Source organism: Trichosurus vulpecula, chromosome 3 (genome assembly GCF_011100635.1).
Source record: "Trichosurus vulpecula isolate mTriVul1 chromosome 3, mTriVul1.pri, whole genome shotgun sequence".
In the NCBI taxonomy this organism is placed as follows: Eukaryota; Metazoa; Chordata; class Mammalia; order Diprotodontia; family Phalangeridae; genus Trichosurus; species Trichosurus vulpecula.
In genome coordinates, this window is record NC_050575.1 from 21,055,560 (window position 1) to 21,064,531 (window position 8,972).

Sequence of the window (8,972 nt, forward strand, 5' to 3'; positions counted from 1 at the left end):
ATCTTGTTCAAATCTCGCATATATATTATATGTACTCCTTGTTTTCCCTGATAGATTGTATTCTTTCCAGCGCAGGGACTGTACAATTAGAGCTGCCCTCATCCCATGTAGCCTGGGCTAGTTTTCCTATTATTTCTTATCATTACATTCTGTGGTCCACAAGAGTCTCATTGTATTCTAATCCCAAACCTGAATCACACGGCTGGCTTGAGCTAGGTCTAATCCAAAATAGACTGTTTCATTTCTATCTTTTTATCTCAAACCTGATAGTGAGAGACATTTAATCAATATTTGTGGATTAAATGAAATAAATAAAATCTATTTTAAATTAAATTAAAATCTATAAATTAAAAGCAAATAAATAGGCATTTAATAAACATGTGTGGATTACAATAAATAAAATAGATTTTACATTAAAATAAAATCTATAAATTAAAATAAAATAAATAGGCATTTAATAAATATTTGGGTATTAATCGATTCAGCAACTTTGAGAAGGTATAAACCAATATCCCACTCACCCTCCTAAGCCTCAGTCCAATGACAGCATCTCTATGAACCTAGGGTGATAAATTTGGAGTTGAAAGGGGCCTTGGAGGCATTCTGGTGCAATTCTCTCATTTGCAGGTCAGGAAAATGAGGTTCGCTGAGATAAAATGATTTGCCCCCAGTCAAATAGTATGTCAGCTAGTAAGTTTCAGAGGTGGGATTTGAACCCAGGTCTTCCTAATTCCAAATTCAGCACTTGGTCCTATAATCAGAATCTTTTGCCCTGTGGGGACATGGGCCAGAGCACTGAAGCATGTGGCTTTGCCATGGTGGGAGGCCATGTATCGCTCTGCTATTTGACCGACGGTACGGGGCCAGTTCGACTCCCTAGTTTTTGGTTTCTTCATTTATAAAATAATGGCAACCCAGCATGGTAGGAAAAAGCCTTGACCCTGGGTTCAAATATCTCACCTCTGACGCTTACTAGACGGGGAATCCGAGGCATTTAACCTCACTAGGTCTCAGCTTCCTCAACAGTAAAGTAAGGAGACCGGACTAGACCGCCTCTGAGGTGGCTTGTAGCTCCCTGTAAACTGTAAAATGAGCAGCAGCGTGGGTTAGAGCAGTGCCTCTTAAACTGTCGGTCGTGACCCCATGCGGGGTCGGGTAACTGAATGTGGGGGTTGTGAAAAATTTGGCAACGGTAAAAGGCTTCTGAACACGCAACGAACAAAAATTAATTCAAAAATCAAACGTGTAGTGAATCCAAGGTGTTTCTGGCAGTGCTTGCTCAACGTCATTGCAGCCTTGGTTCTGAACACACAGTAGGCACGCTTTGCCCCGTGCCTGCCATCACACCACGCAATGCCAAAGGACGCTGCCAGAAACACCTCAGCTCAAATTTGAGATCATTGCATGTTATGGATTACAGTGTTTTTACTGTACCTACAAAATCGTTAGATGAATTTTGGCTTGGGATTAGGACAGAATTTCCAACAATTTCTGAAATGGCCCTAAACATACTTCTGCCATTTTGCACGACGTATTTATGCGAAGCCGTGTTCTCAGCATTTACAATTATAAAATCAAAATATTGATTAACTCTGAACAATGTTGAAGACGTTCTGCATCCTGCAGTATCAAATATTCCACCAAGATTTAATTCTTTAAGTAAAAATAAGCAAGCACATCCATCTCATTAGTATGCACATTTGCTTCCATCTTTAATGAATTATAAAATTGTACATATACCAAAGAATTATTTTAAAATAAATTTCTTTATGATTTGTTATCAGTAAATGTTTGATACCCACTTTATACACCTGTATACCTGTATACCTGGACTCACGTAAAAATTTCTTGGGCAAAAAGGAATTGTGAGTGGAAAAAGTTTAAGAATCCCTGGTTTAGAGGAATAAGCATTGCGTGTGATATCTAGAGGATCCGCTTGGCTACGTACTAGCTGAGTAACCCTGGACAAGTCACTTAATGTCTCTGTGTTTCACTCTCCACATTTATAAAATTAAGACATTGGACTAGGTGACCTCCAACGTCTGTTTCAGCTCTAAATCTATGATTTTTATCTTGGCTGTTGGAAGAAAAGCACTTTTTAAACCTTAAAGAGAAATCAAAGCCTGAGTTATTATTTCATGGTTTTTTCCTTAAAAGTGAAGAAGACAAGAGGCCCCCCCCGGAAGCAACAGTGTCAAACACATTAGGGTGGGAGGTGGGGAGGCAACATGGTGGCAGCAACACTCCCCAGTGGGCCTGAACCAAATAAAAACATAATTGGGCAATATTTCTAAAACTACATAAAAATATGATAAAATGTAGGTAATTTGTGGTTTTCTAAGTCAATAGGCACCCTCTTTTCATTTGTGTTTGACACCTCTGCTCTGAGGGCACTCTGAAACACCTATTAAATAGTCTTAGTCTAGGGCCACAGCTCACCAGGCTCACCAACAGCTGCCTCATAGCACCTTCCCACCACCCTCCAGGAACTACAGTACTACCAAGCCCTTCTGCAAGGCCTTTGCTTTTAGGGGAAGACATAGATAATACAAAGCCTGCTGAAAGCTGTGGGGCAGGCAGACCCCCAAAAAGGCCTGCACACTCACATACGGGGTGAAGTAAGAACAAATCTCCAGACTCCTGTGGACAAAGAGCTTGCCGCTCCTAAGCTGGCTTGAGCTTCTTCTTACTAAATTACGCATTTTCCCTGTTGTAGCAACTTGACCCAAACATAAGTGGTTGCCAATTACCAAGCACTAGAGAGTAAAATCCAAACTTCATACCGATACTTGTGACCTTCCAAAATCTGGCTCCAATCTCCTTTTCCAGCCTGTTTTCCAGCCTCCCTTCACTCTCCCTAACTCCAAGCTTGATTGCCCGGCTCCCTCTTCTTTTAGAGAGACAGGGTGTCATATAACTTTAGAGAATTCTAGCCCCAGAATCTGAAAGAACTGGATTCAAATCCCACCTCAGACAATTACTACTTACGTGTCTATGGGCTTAATCTCTCTAAGTCTCATATTCTTCCTCTATAAAATGGATAAATAGTCTGTGTAGTACAAACCTCATACTCAGCAGTGTGAGATACAATAAAATGATGCATGCAAAGGGCTCTGCAAACATTAAATACTATGTACCATTTTGCAGCTTTGTATGTCCAGGTCAAACACGGGGCCTCATAAATAGAAGGTTTTTAAATTCCTTTTGTTCAAATTATGATGCTGAGGGAAAGGGACAGATCCAAACTGGATCACCCATTGCCAGAGCATCCCTGCCACTGGTTGTAATAGACCAGCCAGACAGTCATCAACAACGTATGATACAGTAAAACATTCCAAATGTGTAACCATGGAAGTGGCCCATACTTCCTCCATCTGGGTGTGCTGGGTTTCTGCCGGGCATCTTTTGGTGAGGGTGTGGCTGCTTACCAGCTGTTAAATGCCTACGTGCATGCCTTGGGCAGGGATGTGTCCCAGCTTTCGGATGTGCATCTCTGACCCATGCAGCCTTCCTTGATTCCCCTGCTTAGACATTATCCTTCACTCCTCAAATTTCAAATAGTACTTTTTTATACACATTTAACGGTACATATCATGTTTGTTTTTTACATATTTTTGTTTTTTATATACTTGTTCAGTCATTTCAGTCACGTCTAACTCTCCGTGACCCCATTTGGGGTTTTATTGGACAAATACACTGGAGTGGTTTGCCATTTCCTTCTCCAGGTCATTTTACAGATAAGGAAACTGAGGCAAACAGGGTTACGTGACTTGCCCAGGATCACACAGCTAGTAAGTGTCTGAGGCTGGACTTGAACTCAGGAAGATGAGTCCTCCCGACTTCCAGGCACTGTGTCTTTTAGCTGTCCCTCAGAAGCAGTCCAATACAATAATATTTCTGTATCATAGAGTACCGGACTTGGAGTTAAGCCTGGATTCAAATTCTTTCTCTGATGTAGTATTTGATCCTGAACAAGTTATATAATCTCTTCAAACCTCAGTTTCCTCATTTGCAAAATGGGGATAGAGACATCTACTCACAGAGTTGTTGTGATGAAAATGTTTTATGAGCCTTAAAGCAAGATAAATTATAATTAGGCAATTCACCAATTATTTATTAAACACCCACTACAGGCCAGGCGCAGCTAAGTCCTAAGGATAGAAAGACTAAAACAACACAGTCACCACCCTTGGGGAAATTACATTCAGCCGAGGACAAACAACATGAGTGCAGAGAAGTCAATATCAGATAGATGTAAAATTATTAATATTACTGTTACTATTGTGTGTCATCCTCCCCTGCTCACAGTGAGATCTCTGAGGGCAGAGACTGTGTCTTACTCACCTTCCCCTCTACTTCCCCTCCCTCCCCCAGGACCTAGTGCAGTGTTCTGTACCCTTTAGATACCATAAACATGTTGAATCACAGAGATCACAGAGGCAGCCTCGGTATGGTGGAAAGAATCCTCTGGATCAGGCACCAGGAATATTGGGATCCAGCCAATACAATCCTGGGTCACTGGTGTGTATCAGTTCTGTGACCTTCCACAAGTTACTTCCTCTGGCCAGACCTCAGTTTCTTCATCTGTAAAGCAAGGAGGGTGGACTTAACGATCTGCGATGTCTCTGCTACATGCCAAACAGCTGTAAACCTTTGATGGAGTCAGACTGAACGGCAGACCGTGTTAACCTAATTCTGTAATGAGGCGCTTGATTCTGTGCACCCAAGGTTGACATGTATATTCTAATCAGCTGGAAGGCATCAACTTCATTTGTCCATTCATTCATCCAGAGAACATTGGTTGAGTGTCTGCTATGGAAACGTTGATGAATTCAATCAATATTTATTAAGTATTAAGTTGAGGATCCTCTGTTCACTGGCGGGGATTCAGAGATGAACGACATAGTCCCTCTCTTCACACAGGTTAAAACCCAGTAGCCATCCCTCTGGTTGAGTGGCTCCACCCAGAACCTCCATTTAGGGATGGTGCCCAGACCGACTGTCTCTTCATTCATCACCAGGCTGCGCTCTGGATTTCTCCATCATGCCCCAGCACCAGGTATCTTCCCTCCTCTCCTCCCTTTTATGTTTCATCTTGCCCCATTAGAATATAAGCTCCTTTAGGGCAGGAACTTTTTTAGAACTATATTTGTATTCCCAGCACTTAGCACAGGGTCTGGCAAGTACTTAATAAATGTGTTTTGACTGACTGACTGTAATATTAATTAAGGTGGGACCTTTTTTTTTTTTACTGTTTTCTCTTTTAGAATGCTAAAGTAATCAAGTTCCTTTGATTAAATCTTACTAGGTGCAAAGCCCCAGGCCCACACCCTTTTGCTGATTAGGTATGAACCCTTCAGGCCCTAAAAAGGGTATAATAACTCAGAGGTTAGCATTTTGTCTGGGGCTCACTCATGGAAGGAGTGTTGAGACTCGGGAAAGCCATTGTAACTGCCACCCCCCACCTTCCTCCTCCTTGAAAACCCAGATGTTGGTTTGTATTTGCTCTGTTTGTATAATGTATCTTTGTAATTTGTTTGTATTTTCTCTGAAGTTCAGGGTGCTGGCTTTTCCTCCTGAACTAAGTGAATGATACTTGTATGTTGTATTAAAGTGAGATTGTTAACCCCTTAAAGTTACTTTCTTTAGAAAAGCAGATCAAAGAACCTGTGCTGGCAGCTCTTGTTGCTGGTCTTGTTGGGTCTTATACCTCAACAACTGCTGCTAGCTGAATTGTTGTTATACTGACTGACTAATAATATAGCAGAGGAAGACAAACACGAGTATACCTAAGATTCAGGAGAGAATGGGAAAATGAAAGATGAGAGGTCTGTTCCAAGACCATGAGGAGTCAGAAGAGTGTAAGTTCTTTGGGGCATCAGGGAAGGTTCTGTGGAGGTGATTTCTGACCTGGGCTTTGAAGAAAGATGAATTTCCTTCTCTGGGATTCCTTGGGGGTTAAAGCCCTGTACAACCCAGACCTCACATACATACTGGACTCATCATAAAATATAGACTGGTATAGTTACCTGCATTTTTGTCTTGTCCCTTTAACAGACTGAGCTCCCTGATGATAGGACCTTAAGCTAAGCCTTCTGTCTCCCCCTAACTGAGCTCTCAATGCCTCTACACTGTCACCTCCACAAGAGCACCCTGGGGGCTGGGCCTCCTTTGCTTGCTCCTCCTCTTCTGTTTTCCAAGGCTGTGAGCCCCCTGAGGGCAGAGCCCAGGTCTGCTATTCCTCTGCATCTCCCAGATTTTGAGTTCCTTAAGTACAATGCCCAGAGATGTGTTTCCACTGTCTCCCCACCTAGATTAGGGACTCCCTGAAGGCAGGGTCCATTCTGCTTCTTTGCAGCCATCCCAGACTGAGCTCTCCAAAGGTGAGGTCATTGGACTGCTCTTTTTCCCATCTCTCTCACAGCACATCAGAGAACCATCCTGGGCACACCGTGGGAATTCAGTAATAGCTTGTTGAATCTAATTGAAACTGAAATTGGAATGGTATTGATTTGGAATTGAAACTGAATTGAATTCAATTGCATCGAATGAGAATCCAAATCTCCAGTGAGTTTTAGATAGATGAGCAGAACCCTGGGGACCTTGGAGAGGGCAGGCCTGGGGCAAAACTAAGGAAACCATTTACCCTGCCTGCCCTTAGCCCTCTGGGGACAGTCTAGTCATGAGATTAGACTACTAATTGAAATTGTAAATCAAAAAAAGTCCCATTGATAGAGTTCCTTTAATAAAAGCTGAGATGGTACGCAGACAATCCTTCAAAAGCCAGGATCGGAGTATCAGAGATTTATCATTAAGAGCCGCTGATCACAAAATTCTCAGTAATTACTGCCATAAACCACAAAGCTAATTAGGCCAACCCAAGTCAGGGCAATTCTCCCATCTCTCATTGCTCCCTTCACCCCAAACCTCACACTTCCAAGACATCATAGGCACACTCCCTGGCACATAGTAGAAGTAGCTTGCTGATTGACTCATATTCTTACTAAGATGACACTAACAAATTGGAGCATATTCAGAAGCCGGCAGTGAGGGTGGTGAGGACATTGGAGAGCTTTCCCAGTAATGACTGAATTAAAAGATATCCAGAGAAGCCTTGGAGAAGGAAATGGCAAAGCACTCCAGGATCTTTGCCAAGGGTCAAACATGACTGAAATGCCTGAACACCAATAACAAGAAGAGAAACCTCTTTATCATAGGATCATGGAAGGGACCTCTAGTCCCCCCCCACATTTTTATAGATAAAAAAACTGAGGCCCCCAAAGGTTGAGACTTCCTCAAGATCATACAAGTAGTAAGCGGCAGAACCATGATTCCCACCCATAACCACTGATTCCAAGCCTATTATTTTTTCCAGGGTTGGAGAAGGGGAAGAGGTGACATTACTATCTTCAAGTATTTGAAGGGTTTTCATGCAAAGGAGGTATTAGATTAGTTCTGTTCGGTGGGAGGAAAGGGAAATAGCAGAGGCTGATTTTTATTCAATGCAATTCTTTAAACATTTGATAAAAGGAAAACTGTCCCATCAAAAATGAAATGCCTTGAGTTACCCCTCCCTGGAGTTTCCAGGTGAAGGCAGGTTGGCCACTTGCCAGCAATATGGGAGAAGGTCTCTCTGCTTCCAGATCTGAGACTCTAGGATTCCATGCAAATGGCTCTTCCTGGGAGTCCTTCAAATCAGACCCTGATCAGCACCCTCCCAGACACAAACTAAGGAATCCCCAGGACAAGCCTGATTTGGTGACCCAAACGGTAGAAAAATGGTAGCCTAAAATCCTAGACTCCATGAGACCCATCTGATGAAACCCCAAGGCCACGTAGTCCATGCACCACCTCCCGCCTGGTGGCAGTTATGGGAACTGCAGGCTCACTGATTGTAGACTGACATGAATTGCCCAGTACGAACCCTTTTGGCAAATCCAAACCGAGAACGCAATTCTCAGTGTTACAACCACCAAACCCAGGAGGGCAAAGAATAGTCAGAGGGAGATACAGGGGTAGCAGAGAGTGGCAGAAAATAAAACTACCTTTCTGATCTTAGATCATATTTCTCCCCTCCATGTTGTCAAGGCACCATTTGAAGTAGACAGCTTGTTACCCCCAAATATATCCTGTGCAAACACTGTGCCTTGTGTCACCCTCCTCCTTGGTATCTGTTGAATTTCTACCCATTTTTAAAGCTTGATCTTATGCCAATTCCTTTATGTGCCTTTCCCTGATTACTCTCAGGTAGTAACAATCTTCCCACAAGGACCACCCCATAGCACCTTGTTTTCTATCTCATCAGTGCATTTTGTATTGATTGTAGTTGCTTATGATGGGGCAGGTAGGTGGCTCAATGGTCCTGGAGTCAGGAAGACATGAGTTCAAATCTAACCTTAGACACTTACTAACTCTGTGACCCCAGGGAGGCCACTTAACCCCGATTGCCTCCGTTTGCTCTTCTGGAAAATGAGCTGGACTAAGAAAATGGCAAACCACTCTAGTACCTTCACCAAGAAGACCCCAGATGGCTCACGAAGAGCTGGACACGGCTGAAACAACCGAACACCAGTTGTTTATGATGGTACATTTATCTTACCGGAGAGCCACACAAGGACAGGAGCCCTGTCATACCTGAACTGAGGAGACAGAGTACTGGACTCACAATTAGAGGACCTTCGTTTAAATGCCAGCTCTACCTGACCCCCTGTGCGATCTTGCACTTGTCCCATCCCTTTTCTGGGAGTCAGTTTTCTTATGGGAGGAAACATGGTCCAGTGGAGAGAATGTCAGGTTTGGAGTCAGAATACAGGAGGTAGAATTCCAGTTCTGACCTTGTGACCTTGGGTAAGTCTTAACCTCTTTGGGCCTCAGGAGATTGGACCAGATGACCTCTAAGGTCCCTGCCAAATTTAAAATCCTAGGACTTCATATGTTTCCTCTGCCCAGCACAATGGTCTGTATAAAAGAGA